Source organism: Cetorhinus maximus, chromosome 13 (genome assembly GCF_964194155.1).
Source record: "Cetorhinus maximus chromosome 13, sCetMax3.hap1.1, whole genome shotgun sequence".
Taxonomy (NCBI): Eukaryota; Metazoa; Chordata; class Chondrichthyes; order Lamniformes; family Cetorhinidae; genus Cetorhinus; species Cetorhinus maximus.
Window position 1 is genome coordinate 57,824,014 of NC_135891.1, and position 17,512 is coordinate 57,841,525.

Genomic DNA, 17,512 nt, shown 5'->3' on the forward strand with positions numbered 1-17,512 from the left:
GCAGTGAACTCAGGCGAGCGAGAGCGTGATGAGTTGAGATAGAGGTGGACTGACCAGTTGTTTGTTCATCTTGAAAAACCTTACCATCTTAGCTCACCCTGCCTGGCTGACAGTTTCGGAAAAAAGTTATTCTAAAGACTAATGAGTGAAGCCACATTTTTTTGTATTATTTGGAAAGTGCAAACTTATCGCCAGGAAGTGAGCAATGAGGGCTGGGGACTGGAGTGATCTTTATCTTGTAGTCAATGACAGGATTCAGCAATTTCAAGGTCAGTTATGTCTCCCTAGGGGATGAATTGGAGGCTAGCACTCCCTCTGCATTATCTGAACAATGTATCTTAACACTAAACAGAGTAACGTTCTCCCTGCCAGACTAATTTGACTTCTTTTTTCCAGAACCCTATAGCTAGTTTGTTAAAATGGTGCTAACTGCTAGGTTTTAAGGTATGCTTTGGCTGTTGGGTCAGGTTTTTCAGACTTTTGAGTAACCAGGATTATCAGAACTCATTTCAGAGATTGAGGGTCTGAAGTATGCTTCCAGAAGTATGTGTACTGTGTCACTAAACTACTCAATCCTCCTTACAAATGTTGTTTTTAAGGTTCGAAAGTGGCTGCCTCATTCATGAGCATGCATGATACACATACACAGCAAGCACTGATCTGACTGCAGCACCCTATTTCAAAATAGGGTGCATCAAAGCTACCCTGCGAGATAATGGCTACCCTGATCATCATTGCTCACTGTGTATCTCGCATACTCACAAATAGGCCTAAGATCACCACTTTCAGAGCTGAAAAATGCCCAGTCTACCTCAAATTACCCTGGAAAGGTAAAGTATCTCAAAACTTAAAGGTGAGGCTAGCCATTTTACGCGGCTGCTAGAAACATGAATGGTATTTTCCACCAACAGGAGGCTGCAGTCAAACCAAAAAGATGTTCTGCCTACCACACAAATGAGTAATGTGGTGTTTGAATTTCAGTGCTGGTGCGATGTCAGGTATGTAGGCCATACGTTCCAATGCCTGGTCGATCATATCAAATAGCATGTCCCTTTTGTTGTTCACAATAGGCAGGGTACTGGACCATAATCAACCAGCACGTGTTTGCAAAACTCAGAACATAATGTACAGTGTTAGATAAGATACTGCAATTATACAGCATTCCCTGAACAATCCTGAGTATGCTAAGGATTGCACTAACAGCCAATTTAAAATTATCAATCGGGCTCACAATGTAGCTCACTTACACTTGCTAAAAGCTAGATATATTCATATGCAAGGACCTGTCCTCTGCAGGCAAAAGGAATATGTCCAGACATTGCACCTTTATTGAATAAATAAAAGTATGAGATCGGTAGTTCCCTGGTGCATTTTCCATGGCAAAGTCTCGACCAATCTGAGCTGACTTTCCAACCAATCAGCACTCCTTTCCCTTTGAAATTTGGCATTCTTGCATCTGTCCTGATGAGTGCAAGATGAAAAGCTTAGGCAGCATGTCTCTTTCTTCAGCAACATATCATGTACATTAATATACTGTATAAAAGATTGCAGACATTTAATTAGGGATCCCTGGTTCAGTGTTAGCATTTAAATTGCTAGATTTTGCTGGAGTGTCACATATGGTCAGGCTCCTGGTTAACTAGGGTTCGATTCTCAGAGAGAGAAAGAGAGATTCGATCAGACGTGTGCTGCCTTAAAAGATTTCTGGGGAAGCAGTTGTTTCCGGCAGCTTTGGTGGAACAAATGGTACATTTTGCAGTGTCACAAAGAATTGAAGACGTAATGATTTTGAGATCACCTAGATACTGGATACGGGCATCAGTGTAACGGATGAGTTACAGACAATAAGAATGAAGATAAAAGCATCTTTAGTACATTTGTATATCACATTAGAAGACAGGGTTGGAACAGCAATAATAGGTTACTGAATCCCAGGAATGCCTGCAGAATAGTTATCAGGTCTTTCAGGTATAACTCAAAATATCGTTATGTCTTAAACTGCCCAAAGCAGAAAAGCAGGATCTTCAATGTGACACATGACACAGTGAATCCTGAGGCTGAAGAAGGTGATACTGATCAATTAGAAGGAATTGTACTAATCACAAGAAGCTTTAGTCCAGTGATGAGTGTGTCAGTTGCAGACTCATTCAACTGTACTGTGTTAGGTAGTGGTGGCACCTCAACAGTATGTGGAATAGATTGGTTAAAATGTTACTTAGATTCACTTTAGTAGAGAGGATCATTGCAAGGTTGAGGAGTATGAAAGTTCTACTTGTTTTAAGTGTGGCGATGGCAACACATTGAAGTCACTAAAAAGAGTGGTGATTCCCTACAAAATATTTGGCGTAAGCCAGTTTATCAGTACTGATGTAGTCCCTAGTGAGATACCCTTGTTATTTTAAGTCTTGCATGAAAAAGGCACAAATGAAACTGGACATGGAACATGATAAGGCATTTGATTTTGGAAGGTAAGTAGATCTGCAGTTTAATCAATTAGGACATTATTGCATTCCCCTAACAGCACATGATGTTTCTAATCAGTGTTCGAGAAGTATTAGTGACATCAAGTGATAAGAATCGGAGAAAAAAAAAGGCGAATTATCATAAAGATGCACCAACAATTTGTTCACCCTTCTTGACAAAGATTAAAAATCCTGCTAAAAGAGGCATGCGTGGTTGATAAATAGTCTATGTGTCTCATGGAAGAGATTAGTACAAAGTGTGAAATCTGTAAAAAGTATAAGAAGATTCCACCATGTCCTATTGTAAACCTTCCATTGGCCTGTGACTTTAACGAGGTAGTTGCCATGGACTTAACGGTAGGGACAGAGACAGAAATATTTTCATTCTTCACTTTATTGACATGACAACCAGATTTAGCCTTTCTACTATTATAAATAGCAAGGACAAAAGAGTGATTGGAGACAAAGTCATGCAGAAATGGGTAGTGACCAGACTTGGGGCACCAGCTAATCTCTTGACTGATAATGGAGGGGAATTATCTAAGGATGAGTTTAGGGACATGTGCAAAAACATAAACATTATGATCATGAATAATGCCGCTGAACATCCATTCGGCAATGGACTCTGTGAAAGGAATCATGTGGTAATTAATCGAATGCTGCATAAAATCTTAGCCAATCAATCAAACTGCAAGTTGACAACTGCACTGGTGTGGGTGGTTCATGCAAGGAATTCGCTTCAGATGATTGGAGGGTATAATCCTTATCAATTGGTCTATGGGAGAATCCCAAATTGCCTTCTATGCTGTGCAGTAGTCCTCCAACTCTAGAATGTACTACAATTTGTTTCACTTTTTCTGCACATTTGAATGCTTTACATGCAGGGAGAAGGGCTTTCATCAAGGCTGAGGTCTCAGAAAATATTCAGAGAGATCTAAGGCATTGTATAAGATCATCCTAGGTAGATTTCAACTCATGAGATTTGGTGTATTACAAAGGAGAGAGCCATAAGGAATGGAAAGGCCCTGGTGACGGTAAGACTGGGGTAATCCAACATCGCAATCAAGCTGTTAAGGTTCATTTCTCACTGTTAATTGGGATTGATTATAAAATCAAAGAATCTGAACAGACGATAGAAGGTGATGAGGCACCCTGTACTTCACATACTCAGGTGTTTTGTCATCACAGTGTTGAGGAAAAGAATAAGATAGCTCAAGGGCTGGATGGTGGTAACGAGAGTGATCATGACGTGCAGGACAGAGTTATCACATCCAAAGGCCAACTGTCTACAGTAGGATCTTGGGTGACATACATTCCAGAGGGTTCTAGTGAATGAAGGGATTCAACAATTGTAGAACGTGTGGTAAAAGCTACTGGCAAATGTAAACATTAGTTGAATATTCAGAATGATGGCCAATATGTGAGGTCCATGGGCTGACAGAATGGGGTAAAAGAGTGGAAAGTGAGAAAGTACAGTGTGAGTTCTAATAGTGGGTCTGAGATTGACTCTGTGTTAGAAAAAAATCTCCAATTGTGCAAGTGAGAGCTCTTAAAGTATTAGGCCCGAAAAGCATTGAAGCACTAATAAAGACTGCAAGCTGAATAGAAATGAGGGCTACGGAACAGTCTCAAGATAGGACTATGTTGTGAGTGGTGGCCGAGTTGGTACTATCGATAGAGTTGATCCCCAGACACTTGTTGGGTGGAAACATTTAGGGCTGAATTTTCCCTTTAGATTGCGGGGGTCGGCCCCGCACGTCCACGCGTAAAATGACGCATGATGACGTCGGGTGAGCGTCCCGATGTCACCGCGCACCATCGTGATATTTCGCCAGGCGGGTACGTGATGAAGCCCGATGCGCGCCCACCACTAATTAACGGGCCAGTTCAGGCCCTTTAGTCTTCAATTGATGCCGATTTTTCGGCACCTGTGCGATCTTCGGCACAGCGGACAGGCAGATAGGAGACATTTGTATTAACCTCAACCATGTGTGGGATAAGATGGCACACTGGGGTCATGAGTGCACACAGTCAAGTATTTATTTCTGAAAGCTTTTGAAACTTGCCTGTGTGATCTGCAGTACTTCAAAACGCATACCAGCTGCCTTTCCTGGACTCTTAACCTTCAGTTCAACACTCTGCAGGTCAGCAGTGAGTAATCTTTTCTGGGCCTGCAGGTTTCAGGAAGCCTTCCCTTAGCCTGGGAATGGGAGTTGAACTGTCCATTGGAGGCAGCTCCTCTGAGGAGGAAGGGAGGGCTAGAAAGGGGAGGGGGCCAGGAGTGCATATTCAGCCTCCAGGGGAGCCACCTTTGGGAGTACAGGCGCAGGCACAAGGGGCACAGGGCCAAAAGGTAGTCCAAGGTGAAAGGGGCAGCAGAAGACGCCAATATCCTGCTGCCAGGGTATACAGGCGATGAAGCAGCTACCTCAATATGTCTGAGGTGCAGTGCCGAAAGAGGCTCCGTCTGTCAAGGGAGACAGTCAACTATATCAGTCAGATGATAGGGCCTGAGATCTCCGCGAACTGTGTGGGTGGACACCCCATGCCAGTGGCTCTGAAGGTCACAGCTGCCCTTAGCTTCTATGCCTCTGGCTCCTTCCAGAGGTCGGTGGGTGATCTTTATGGTGTCTCCCAATCAGCTGTCCACACATGTCAGGCAGGTTACAGATGCTCTGTTCAGGTGTGCATTGACCTTCATCCACTACCGTTGGGACCAGGCAAGGCAGACCCAGCGAGCCAGAGGCTTCACAGCGATTGCTGGCTTCCCCCGTGTCCAGGGTACAATAGACTGCACAGATGTGACCTACAAGGCGCCAGCAGGTGAGTCCGGTGCCTTTGTCAACAGGAAGGGGTTCCACTCCATGAACGTCCAGATAGTGTGTGACCATAGGATGCTGATTCTACAAGTCTGTGCAAGGTACCCAGACAGCTCCCACGATGCTTACATCCTCAGACACTCCCAGGTGCCGGGGCTCTTCAGTGCTCCAGCCTGGCTTGATGACTGGCTGCTGGTTGATAAGGGCTATCCCCTCAGAAGGTGGCTCATGACGCCTCTCCGCCATCCAAGAACAGAAGCTGAGCAGCGGTACAATAGGAGCCACGCCTCACAAGGGCTGTGGAGGAGAGAACCATCGGTCTTCTCAAGATGCGCTTCCGATGACTGGACTGCTTAGGGGGCACACTCCAGTACCCCCCAGATCGTGTGTCGGTGATAGTGGTTGCATGCTGCCCTCTGCACAATCTTGCGCTGGGAAGAGGGATGTAGTGGACGATGAAGATGTCGACACAATAGCTGCAACACGGCTAGTCCAGCAGTGAGTCTGAGGATGAGTACACACAGGGAAATGCTGAGGGGGTAGACGCTGACCTGGGCATACTCCAGGAAGGCAAGGACTCCTGGGAGGCTTTAATCCAACAAACTTTCAGCTAGCACACCACAGGTGGACCACCAGGACAAGCCTGGGCTGTACGCTTGATACTCAACACCTAAGTGCAAAATCTGCCAGGTTAGGGACAGTCAATAAGGACCTTGTTAATAAAGCTGAATATCCAGCCAAGCACTCATTACAGTTTTGGAAACCATACACATGCAGAAGAAAAGAGGCACCCTCAGCCATGGTGACATATCTGAATTTATTCTGTCAAGCAAACCAACTTATTCAAAAAAAGAGAATAGTGTTATCAAACAAAACAAATCATAAGGACCTCATCTCAGGCCAACACAAAAGCACCAGTGAAAAACCCATGGTGTGCCTAATGTGTTTTATGTTTTCGTTCCCGGGTGCTACATCTTGGTGCTGCCCCATCGCTCGGAGTGGCATCTGAGACAGCCTGCTGACTCTGCTGTCCTGTTGGCCTCGATGACCTTGGCGGTCATCCTCTGGCCCATGGAGCCTGCCTGGGAGGGAGCTGCCAGTTTCACAGCTGGCATCTCCCCAGTCGTTGCAACCTCACCGGATGCTACGGTCACTGGGAGAGGGGTGGAGGAGATGGTGCCCTTATCCAGAGAGCCCTGAGAGGTGCCCGCAGAGACACCAGGCAGCTGTTGCACCAACGTAAGGTCCCTTCGGACCTCCCTGCTCACCGTGGATGGATGGGCACCGAGCTGGGAATGTTGATACCCAGGTCACCTGCCACACAGCTGAGGGTCAATGCCAATGTGAGGGGTTGCTGGTCAGAGCGCATCCCCAGGAAGCCCTAACAGGTCTCCTGGAGGAGGCTCTCCACAAGAGTCGCCGCTCTCTCCATGGCGCTCGGACATGTGACTCATTGCTTCGGCAAGGGTCCGCGTAGACTCCTCCACCACGGAGACCAAGCCAAACATAGCCTCATGTATCTCCCCCGGATTTTCCCCCACACCCGGCCGCGTTTCCTGCACCTGCTGCGTTGCGGATGACTCCAGAGGCACATCACCAGGCACTGACTGAACATGTGCCTGGTCCCGTGCAGTTCTCCGACTGCTGGCGCCATGGGCACTCTCTGTCCCTGCCAGCTACTCCAGCGACTGTGAAGTGCCCTCACCACTGTGCTCCGGGACACTAGCCAATGTTCTAACTCCCACCAAGATGCTAGTATCTGCGCTGGTGCCTGCCTGGCAGAGATGATGTGACGCTAGTGAGACTTCAGGCCCCTCAGGTGTGAGAGGGGGCCTCTGCTGCTCCTTCTCATCCGGGCCCTGCTCCACTGATGCTGAAAGGAAGAACAAGGACATTGGATCAGTTATCGTGGAGACAATGTCAATGTGTATCCTGTCTCCCGGATCATTATGCGCTCTTCCTTCCATAACCAATGGTCAAGCCATGTTGCAAAATTAAATCAATTAACATTCAGCAGTGCTATGGCTGTTGGGAGAACAGTGCCAACCTCACTGTTGGACATAAATACCTGGCTGTGGCACCACAGCCTCACCGACACCAGTGGACCTGGGCGCATGGTGCCTCTGCTGATCCAGGGCCTCCTGCTCGAAGCAGCTAAGAATGGCGATCTGCGCCTGGCCGCATTATGAGCATTCTTCTCCTGAAAATGAGAGACGAGCATTGATTGGTGCAAATTGCACATGGACTCTGTTCGCGTACGGCCCACCCCAACCAGAGTGGGACATATCAGGGCTCCAGTGCCTCCTCACCCCGCTGCTGCTGAACACTCACACAAAGATGCTAGGCCTGCTGCACATCCCCCCCCTGCCCTCCTTGGACACATGCTGCCTACATCACATTAGGCACCACATAGTATATCCTTCCATAGCAAGGAGGCACGAGCACGTGGAGCACAGAGCACAGCAGATGGTTTGTTGCCACACCACCTTGTAGCCCCCCGTTCAGCACGTCATCACCCTGACTTGGACATGTCCTAGAGTTCAAACACAGCGCCTAGGTGCAGCTCCTCCAGGTTGCCCCCAAACTAGTCATGTGGGACTCAGTGTAACACATGCTGCGGGGGAAATACACATCTTCTCATCACCATCCCAGGCTGACCTCAGCATGGGCAATATCTGCTGGCCCACCCAGCAAAGGGCAAATGCCGTCAATGATTCAATGCAGTCCCTACACTCAGACTTGGGGTGTGTTGGGGGGTGGGGGCAGGCAGCAGGGGGGTAAGCCGACCTGTTGGGTTACATGACCAATGCCAACATGGTACTCACTCTGCCAAAGCGCAACAAGTCGTTGAAGCGCTTGCGACACTGGATCCCGGTGCGCCGCACCATGTCGCGGGAGCTCATCACCTCCGCCACCTCCTCCCAGGCACATTTGGTCATGTGGGGGAGCCTTCTTCTCCAGTCCTGGGGAACCAGCGCCTCCCGCCGTGCTGCCACCTCCTCAAGGAGGGCAGCAAGGCAGTCATCTGAAAAACGAGGGGCACACTGGCTCCCCGCCCTAGCCTCTGACCTGGCCTGTCCCACTGCCCTACCCTCCAGCCTCACCTGCTCTGCTGGCCTACCCTCCAGACTGGCCTGCTCACCAGAAGCCCTCTGGTGAGCCCTTCCACTTGCCATTGTGAGCAGCCTTGCAAAGGCTGCCAGCGCTTCTGATAAGCAGGCCACCAGGTCACCATTGGACCCAGTGGACAATGCACTCCCGCCACCTCCCGCCCACTCCTGCTATCCTTGGGAGTCGGACATTACGCTGGGCGGGCCTTAATTGGCCCGCCCGCGTAAAATGGCAGCGCGGACCCAATCATAGGCGGCGATCAGGTCTGCACCCGTCCGCGCTCAATCCTGCTCCACTCCCCCAGCCAAACAGAAAATTCAGACCTAAGTTTATTTTCAAAGTACTCAGCAGCAACTACACGTGTGCTTTCAACTCAGACTTTATCTCTGCACTAACTACTGAGGCAGCCCGTGCTAGTCTCCTATTGGTTACTACAGATCATGTGATCTTCCTTAACAAGCACTATTCTTAATATTCATAATATTACACATTAAATAAAACAATAATTACTCCAGACTAGAAGCAGAAGTCCTCATGACTATGAAGTTTTGGTGACTGCCAATAAGCTAGAGGGTGAACTAATAAGAGAGGCAAAACAAAAAGAATTAGATAGTTGGAAAGAACTTGGAGTTTGTTCTGTGCCAGATAGGGGATAGCCAGCCTTGTTATAAATGGATTTGTACTGAAATACTTCTTGCAGATAGGATTTAAGAGGCTAAAGTGAAGCTAGTTGCTTGGGGTTTTGAAGAGAGACAGTAGAGTGGACTGATCCACATCAGGAAAAGTAGTCCTGAAAACCTTTGTCACTCCTTTGGCCACATAATCATGGAGTGTAGATCAATTGACATGAAAGCCACGTTTTTGTAGGGTAATACCTTTCAGAGTGAAGGTTTCTGAAACCACCTAAAGAAGCACGATGCAGAAGGGAAATTATGGAAACTAAACAAAGTCATCTATGGCCTGAATAATGTTTTGAGGTGTGGTTTTATTGGTAAGAACTGTTTTGCTGGAAATAGGCTGTGTTCGGCTAAAAGCAGATCTTGCAATGTTTTATTGGTGTCATAAAGGGAAACTTTCAAGTATCTTCATGATATATGTTGATGATTTTTTTTGGGATGGTATGGCACAATTTGAGAAATGTATTATTAATAGGATTACAGAGAAATTTCAGCTTGGAAGTCAGGCTTTTGGGATTTAAAATCTATTGGTTTAGATATTAAGCAGAATGGATCTAGAATAACTTTAAACCAGCAATCCTATTTAGAGAGCATTTTTCCCATTGCGGTTAACGTGCTAAATCATCACAGAAAAATAATGTTACATCTAAAGAAGAGACAAATTAGTTGTAGAGCTTGATTGGTAATGCACTCAGACAAGATTGGATACTACTTTTCAAGTATTGGAATTAAATATCCTAAAGGCAAGGATGTTTTAAGGACAAAGCATTAAAAAAATGGTGAAATGCATTCTTAAGTTTCCATAATGTGGACCATCATATGGACTCGAAACGTTAACTCTGTTTCTCTCTCCACAGATGCTGCCAGACCTGCTGAGTTTGTCCAGCAGTTTCTGTTTTTATTTCAGATTTCCAACATCCACAGTGTTTTGCTTTTATCTTAAGTTTTCATCCTTGGATTACTCAAAGAACACAAAATTAGTCATTTTCGTGATGCTTCACATGTTAATCTTCCTGATGCATTTTCAAATGCAGCTAATTTCATAATATTTTTGATGGCTGAAAATAGGAAATTTCTTTTAGTCTGGAAAGCAAACAAAATAAAAAGGGTGGTTAAAAGTAATTTAGCTGCAGAAACACTGACCCTTCTGGAAGCAGTGCATATGGGTTTTTGTATTTGTCAAATGTTTTAGGAGAAACTTTATTCAAGGGGCATATTGAAGATAATTTGTCCATTGAATGTTACATGGATAATCATACTTTGTGGGGTAATGTACTCTACAAAAAGTGTTACTAAAGAAAGATCTTGGATTGAGTTTGCTGGGTTGAAACAAATGTTGGAGAGAAAAGTAACCTCCAAGATAAAATGGGTTGATGCAAGTCATCAATTATTTGATTGTTTCACAAAAATAAGTGTTTGTGCCAAGAAATTGTTGGGGCTTCTAGAAGAGAGATGACATGGAATATAATGCGTTGTACAAAATATGGATAAAAAGTAGTTTTTCCCTTTGAGAAATTATTTGTGCATATTAACTGTTAAGTTTTATTTAAAGAGATAAGGGAACACTGTCATGGCTCTAGGATGGAAGGAGAGTGATGAGAGTAGGAGTGCATGAAATAGAGGGCCCTGTGAACCATGGGAGTCCTCACTGGAGCAAAATGGAAGACATATCACACACACTAGTAAGGCAGGTTGCATTAAAAGAACAGAAGAAACTGGGAAAATGGAATAGAATCAATACAGGAAGCAGTGTGTCAGGAAATGTAAGATAGTTGTGGGAGTTTGTGGAGCTGTGGGCTTAGTTAATAACATATCCTCAGAAATGGAGACAGAGAAGTCAAAGAAGAGAAGGGAAGAGTCAGAGATGGACCAGATGAAGGTGAGAGAAGAGGGGAAATTGGAAACAAAATCAATGAAATTTCCCAATTCCAGGCAAGAGAAGAAAACAGCACTCATACAGTCATCAGTGTACTGAAAAAAGAGGCGAGAGGGTGCCTGAGTAGGATTTGACCATAAGACCATAAGACATAGGAGCAGAAATTAGGCCCTTCGGCACATCGAGTCTGCTCCACCATTTAATCATGGCTGATAAGTTTCTCAACCCCATTCTCCCGCCTTCCCCCCGTAACCTTTGATCCCCTTACCAATCAAGAACCTATCTATCTCGGTCTTAAATATACTCAATGACCTGGCCTCCACAGCCTTCTGTGGCAATGAATTCCATAGATTCACCACTCTCTGGCTAACGAAGTTTCTCCTCATCTCTGTTCTAAAAGGTCTTCCCTTTACTCTGGGGCTGTGCCCTCGGGTCCTAGTCTCTCCTACTAATGGAAAGACCTTCTCCACATCGACTCTATCCAGGCCTTTCAGTATTCTGTAAGTTTCAATCAGATCCCCCCTCATCCTTCTAAACTCCATCGAGTATAGACCCAGAGTCCTCAAACGTTCCTCATATGTTAAGCCTTTCATTCTTGGGATCATTCTCGTGAACCTCCTCTGGACCCTCTCTAGGGCCAGAACATCCTTCCTGAGATATGGGGCCCAAAATTGCTCACAATTATCTAAATGTGGTCTGACCAGAGCCTTATAAAGCCTCAGCAGCACATCCCTACTTTTATATTCCAGTCCTCTCGAAATAAATGCCAACATTGCATTTGCCTTCCTAACTACCGACTCAACCTGCAAGTTAACCTTAAGAGAATCCTGGACTAGGACTCCCAAATCCCTTTGCACTCCAGATTTCTGAATTATCTCCCCATTTAGAAAATAGTCCATGCCTCTATTCTTCCTACCAAAGTGCATGACCTCACACTTCCCGACGTTGTATCCCATCTGCCACTTATTTGCCCATTCTTCTAACCTGTCCAAATCCTTCTGCAGCCTCCACACCTCCTCAATACTACCTGTCCCTCCACCTATCTTTGTATCATCTGTAAACTTAGCCAGGATGCCCGCAGTTCCTTCATCTAGATCATTAATGTATGAAGTGAAATGTTGTGGTCACAACACTGACCCTTGCGGAACTCCACTAGTCACCAGCCGCCATCCTGAGAAGGACCCCCTTATCCCCACTCTCTGTCTCCTGCCAGACAGCCAATCTTCTATCCATGCTAGTACCTTGCTTCTAACACCATGGGCTCTTATCTTACTGAGCAGCCTCCTATGCGGCACCTTGTCAAAGGCCTTCTGGAAGTCCAAGTAGATAACATCCATTGGCTCTCCTTTGTCTAACCTACTCGTTACCTCCTCAAAGAATTCTAACAGATTTGTCAGGCATGACCTCCCCTTGATGAAACCATGCTGACTTTGCCCGATTTTACCATGCACTTCCAAGTGTTCTGAAATCTCATCCTTAATAATGGACTCTAAAATCTTACCAACGAACGAGGTCAGGCTAATTGGCCTGTAATTTCCCATCTTTTGCCTCACTCCCTTCTTAAACAGGGGGATTACATTAACAATTTTCCAGTCCTCTGGGACCCTCCCTGACTCCAGTGATTCCTGAAAGATCACCACTAACGCCTCCACTATCTCTTCAGCTATCTCCTTCAGAACTCTGGGGTGTAATCCATCTGGTCCAGGTGATTTATCCACCTTCAGACCTTTCAGTTTTCCTAGCACCTTCTCCTTGGTAATGGCCACCATACTCACCTCTGCCCCCCGACTCTCTTGAACTTGAACTCGTGTCTTCCACCGTGAACACTGACGCAAAGTACCTATTCGGTTCCTCCGCCATTTCTTTGTTCTCCACTACTACTTCTCCAGCGTCATTTTCCAGCGGCCCAATGTCCACTTTTGCCTCTCTCTTACCCTTTATATTTCTAAAAAAAACACTTGCGATCTTCTTTTATATTACTGGCTAGTTTACCCTCATATTTAATCTTCTCCCTTCTTATTTCTTTTTTAGTTGTCCTCTGTTGGTCCTTGTAGGCTTCCCAATCCCTTGGCTTCCCACTGCTCTTCGCCGCATTGTATGCTTTCTCTTTAGCTTTTATGCTGTCCTTGACTTCCCTTGTCAGCCATGGTTGCCTCGTCCTCCCTTTAGTATGCTTCTACTTCCTAGGAATGAATTTTTGCTGTGTCTCCCAAATTACTCCCAGAAACTCCTGCCATTGCTGTTCCACTGTCTTTCCTGCTAGGCTCATCTCCCAGTCAATTCTGGCCAGCTCCTCCCTCATGCCTCTGTAGTTGCCTTTATTCAACTGTAATACCGTTACATCTGATTCCAGCTTTTTGCCCTCAAATTGCAGGGTAAATTCTATCATATTATGGTCACTTCCTCCTAAGGGTTCCTTCACCTTAAGCTCCCTTGTCAAATCTGCCTCATTACACATCTCTAAATCTAGAATTGCTTGTTCCCTAGTGGGCTCCACCACAAGCTGCTCCAAAAAGCCATCTCATAGACATTCTACAAATTCCTTTTCTTGGGATCCACTACCAACCTGATTTTCCCAGTCTACCTGCATATTGAAATCCCCCATGATCACTGTAACCTTGCCTATCTTACACACCTTTTCTATCTCCTGGTGTATCTTGTGCCCTACATCCTGACTACTGTTCGGAGGCCTGTACATAACTCCCATTATGGTTTTTTTACCTTTGCGGTTCCTCAATTCTACCCACACAGATGCTACATCATCTGACCCTACGTCGTTTCTTGCTATTGATTTAATTTCATTTCTTACTAACAAAGCAACCCCACCCCCTCTGCCAACCTGCCTATCTTTTCGATAGGATGTATATCCTTGGATATTTAGCTCCCAGTCCTGATCCCCTTACAGCCATGTCTCCGTGATGCCCACCACATCATACCTGCCAATTTCAATCTGCGCCACAAGCTCATTTACCTTATTTCGTATACTGCATGCATTCAGACACAACACCCTCAGTCCTGTATTTCCCGTCCCCTTTCTCATTGTCGTCCCTTTATCTGATGTGCTTGAAGTTAGATTCCTAGCCCTTTCCAAACACTCTGTCCTATTTTGTGTTCTGGGGACTTTAATAGCCTCTCCTGGGCTCTCCTTTTCAGTTTTTTCATAATTTTCCATGAAGTTGAATCCACCCTCCCACACGCTAACCTGCTGCTTTGTTTCCCATTCGTCATACTTCTTTGAGTTTTACCCTTCCCTCCCCCCCCACCTTCTAGTTTAAAGTCCTGTTGACCACCCTATTTACCCTTTTCGCTAGAACATTGGTCCCAGATCGGTTCAGGTGGAGACCGTCCCAACGGTACAGATCCCTCCTGCTCCAATACTGATGCCAGTGCCCCACAAAATGGAACCCCTCTTTCCTGCACCACTCCTTTAGCTACATGTTTACTTCCCTTATTCACGCGTCCCTATGCTAATTTTCACGCAGCTCGGGTAGTAATCCGGAGATTATAACCCTGGAGGACCTGTTCTTTAATTTAGTTCCTAGTTCCTGATAATCCCCAAACAGGTCCTCTTTCCTAGTCTTCCCTATGTTATTTGTCCCGACGTGGACCACAACAACTGGATCCTCCCCCTCCCTCTCCAATATCCTTTCAAGCCGGTCAGAAATGTCCCTCACCCTGGCACCGGGCAGGCAACATACCATGCGGGACTCTCGATCCTGCTTACAAAGGATACTATCAATTCCCCTAATTATAGAATCCCCTACAACTACCACTTGTCTTTTTGCTCCCCCCTCTTGAATGGCCTCCTGTGCCACAGTGCTGTGGTCAGCTGGCTCATCCTTCCTACAGCCCTCTTCCTCATCCACACAGGGAGCAAGTACTTCGTACCTGTTGGACAAGGTCAAGAGCTGAGGCTCTTCTGTTCCTGAACACAGGATCCCTCTACCTGCCTCACTTGCAGTCACACCCTGCTGACCCTGACCACTGACCGAACTTGAGCTACTTAATCTACCGGGTGTGACCGCCTCTTGAAACAAAGTGTCCAGGTAACTCTCCCCCTCCCGGATGTGCCGCAGCGTCCAGAGCTCGGACTCCAGCTCATCAATTCTGAGCCGGAGTTCCTCCAGCAACCAACACTTGCTGCAGATGTGGTCACTGCAGCTCGCAATGCGATCTGCCAGCTCCCACATCATACAACTACAGCACATCACCTGCCCAGCCACCTCGACGTAGATAATTAATTTATTAAATTAGCTTTACAGTGTTTTTTTTTCAAATTTGGTGCAGATTTCCTACCAACCAATCAGGTCATAGCTTTCATGTGATGTCACTTTTTCAGTTTTGGTTTCAGTTACTCTGTGCCCCTAGGTCACCATTCCGGTGCTCCTCCCTCCGAGTCTGCTCCCTGGAGACATGGCCGCGAATCCCCGAGGTAAGCTAGATTTATACTCACCACTCTGGTGTTCCTCCCTCCAAGTCTGCTCCTTGGAGACAAGGCCACGAATCCCCGAGGTAAGCTATATTTATACTCACCGCTCTGGTGCTCCTCCATCCGAGTCTGCTCCCAGGATTTACTCACCAATCAGCTGCTTTATCTTTAAAATCCACTTTCAGAAGAGTGTCCCTCGCAGGTCTGGTGCACTCCTGAAGGCACTGCCTCTTCCTCTCTTTTTTTTAGGTTTGAGGAGGGAGAGGGATGGAAACACTACAGCAATGTAATGTTTGGGGCTATTCCGTTCTTTGACAGTGGGTCCTCCTAAATTCCCTCCTGAGTCACGGAGGCTGCAGTGACTTCTCCCAGAATGCTTCAGTCACTTTTCACCAGCGCCCTCTGTTGGATACTCTTACTCCTGTTGAGTGCAAGAGTCCTTCTCCTCAATTCCCTCCTGAGTCACGGTGGCTGCTGTGACTTCTCCCAGAATGCTTCAGTCACTTCTCACCAGCGCCCTCTGTTGGAGCAAGGAATGTTGCCACAAAAAGGCAGTATAGCTAGGACCCATGGTAGAGAATGTACCCATGTGGGTACCCATAGAAACACCTTTTATTTGGAGAAAGTAAGTGCATTTGAAGGAGAAGTTGTTCAATGGGAGAACAAGTTCAACCAGGCAGAGGAGGGTGGTGGTGTTTGAGGGTTGGATGAGCCTTTGTTCAAAGGTACCTCTTGTCATTTAAACTCCCCTTACTGCCTCTCTATTGCAGATATTCCCTTTCATTCTCCTTTCTCCCTCCTTTCCACCTGCTCAGAATTATTACAATTCTAACTTTCCTCAGTTCTGATAAAAGGTCGTTGACCTGAAATGTTAACCCTGATTCACTCTCCACAGGTACTACCTAAAGTGGACAGCGTATTCCAAGCATTTTCTGTTTTTATTTCCGATTTTCAGTATCTGCAGTATTTTGCTTTTGCCTTGAGTTCAACAAATCTAGATCATAAGCCCTGTCCCTATTTTGTTTCATTTCTTTTGTTGATTTTGGTTTTTCTCCCTTGTTCAGGATTCTGCCATTGACACCTCCTCTCGGTGCATCTTTTTTTTCTTTACTTGTTCCACTACCATTTGGCTTTGGCCTTGCCCCATCAAGCCTTTTGCCATTTAATCTTTCCTGTCTTCCACTCTATCACTAACCTTCCCTTTTGTTCTTTCTACCACCAGACCCTCTTTCACTTGATTAAAACCTGTTACATCTCTAACCTTTCCCAGTTCTGATAAAAGGTCATTGACCTGAAATGTTAACTCTATTTCTCCCTCAACAGATGCTGTTGATTATTTCCAGGTTTTCTTTTCCATTTTAATGCGGTAGTATCATTTGTGTTTAGGTTTAAATGTTCTTATGGGTCTCATCAAATACAACAGTAGTAGAGTGGGAAAAAACAGCCAATGATATGCAACTTGATGTCTGACTGTATTGATGTTTTCCATAGAAAAACGTCCCTTGAATTCCATTAGTGGGACAGGCTTCCTGACAAAACAGTTGGAGCAAAAATCCTGTAACCATTTTAGTAAAAAACTGGATTCTGCAATCGAGGAATTTAAAAATCAATCCGGATAGATGAATTATGAAGGGTCAAATGGCCATAATTATCTTGTGATCACATACAATTGGCGACCTTTCACATCCTCCTTATTGTATTGTTTCATCTAATTGTGAAAGCGGAGAACTGGTTTAGTGGACAAAAACAAAGCCAGAAACAGCCCTGATTTGTACCCAAATTGGCATCATGACTGATTAGTTATATAACTGCAAAATAATTCCTGCAAAAACAAGTCTTCACCTGAATAACGTTGTCTGAATACATTTGTGTTAATGTTAGCATTGTTTCACCACCATGGAACAAAGACCTTGTTCATTATGTGTAAGCCATTCTTAATAAATGGATTTATGATTTCATTACATTTAGCACACAGGGGCAATTTTCCCATTCCCCCAATCCACAGGTAAAACGAGTAAATTATGCCAATATGTTTTGTATTTGAGACAAACGCATATGGAACTGAGGACTTTTCCCACCTTAGGTATGTAATGAAGACATAAGATCATGTTTAAGTTTCAACTGATTCCATTATCAGA

At 45.5% G+C, this 17,512-nt stretch overlaps 1 protein-coding gene across 1 annotated transcript in view; it reads left to right on the forward strand.

The window, feature by feature from the left end:
• Nucleotides 1–17,512, forward strand: part of LOC144688627 (solute carrier family 12 member 5-like) — a 742,161-nt gene that overhangs the window by 549,527 nt on the left and 175,122 nt on the right. The gene's annotated exons all lie outside the window — the stretch shown is intronic.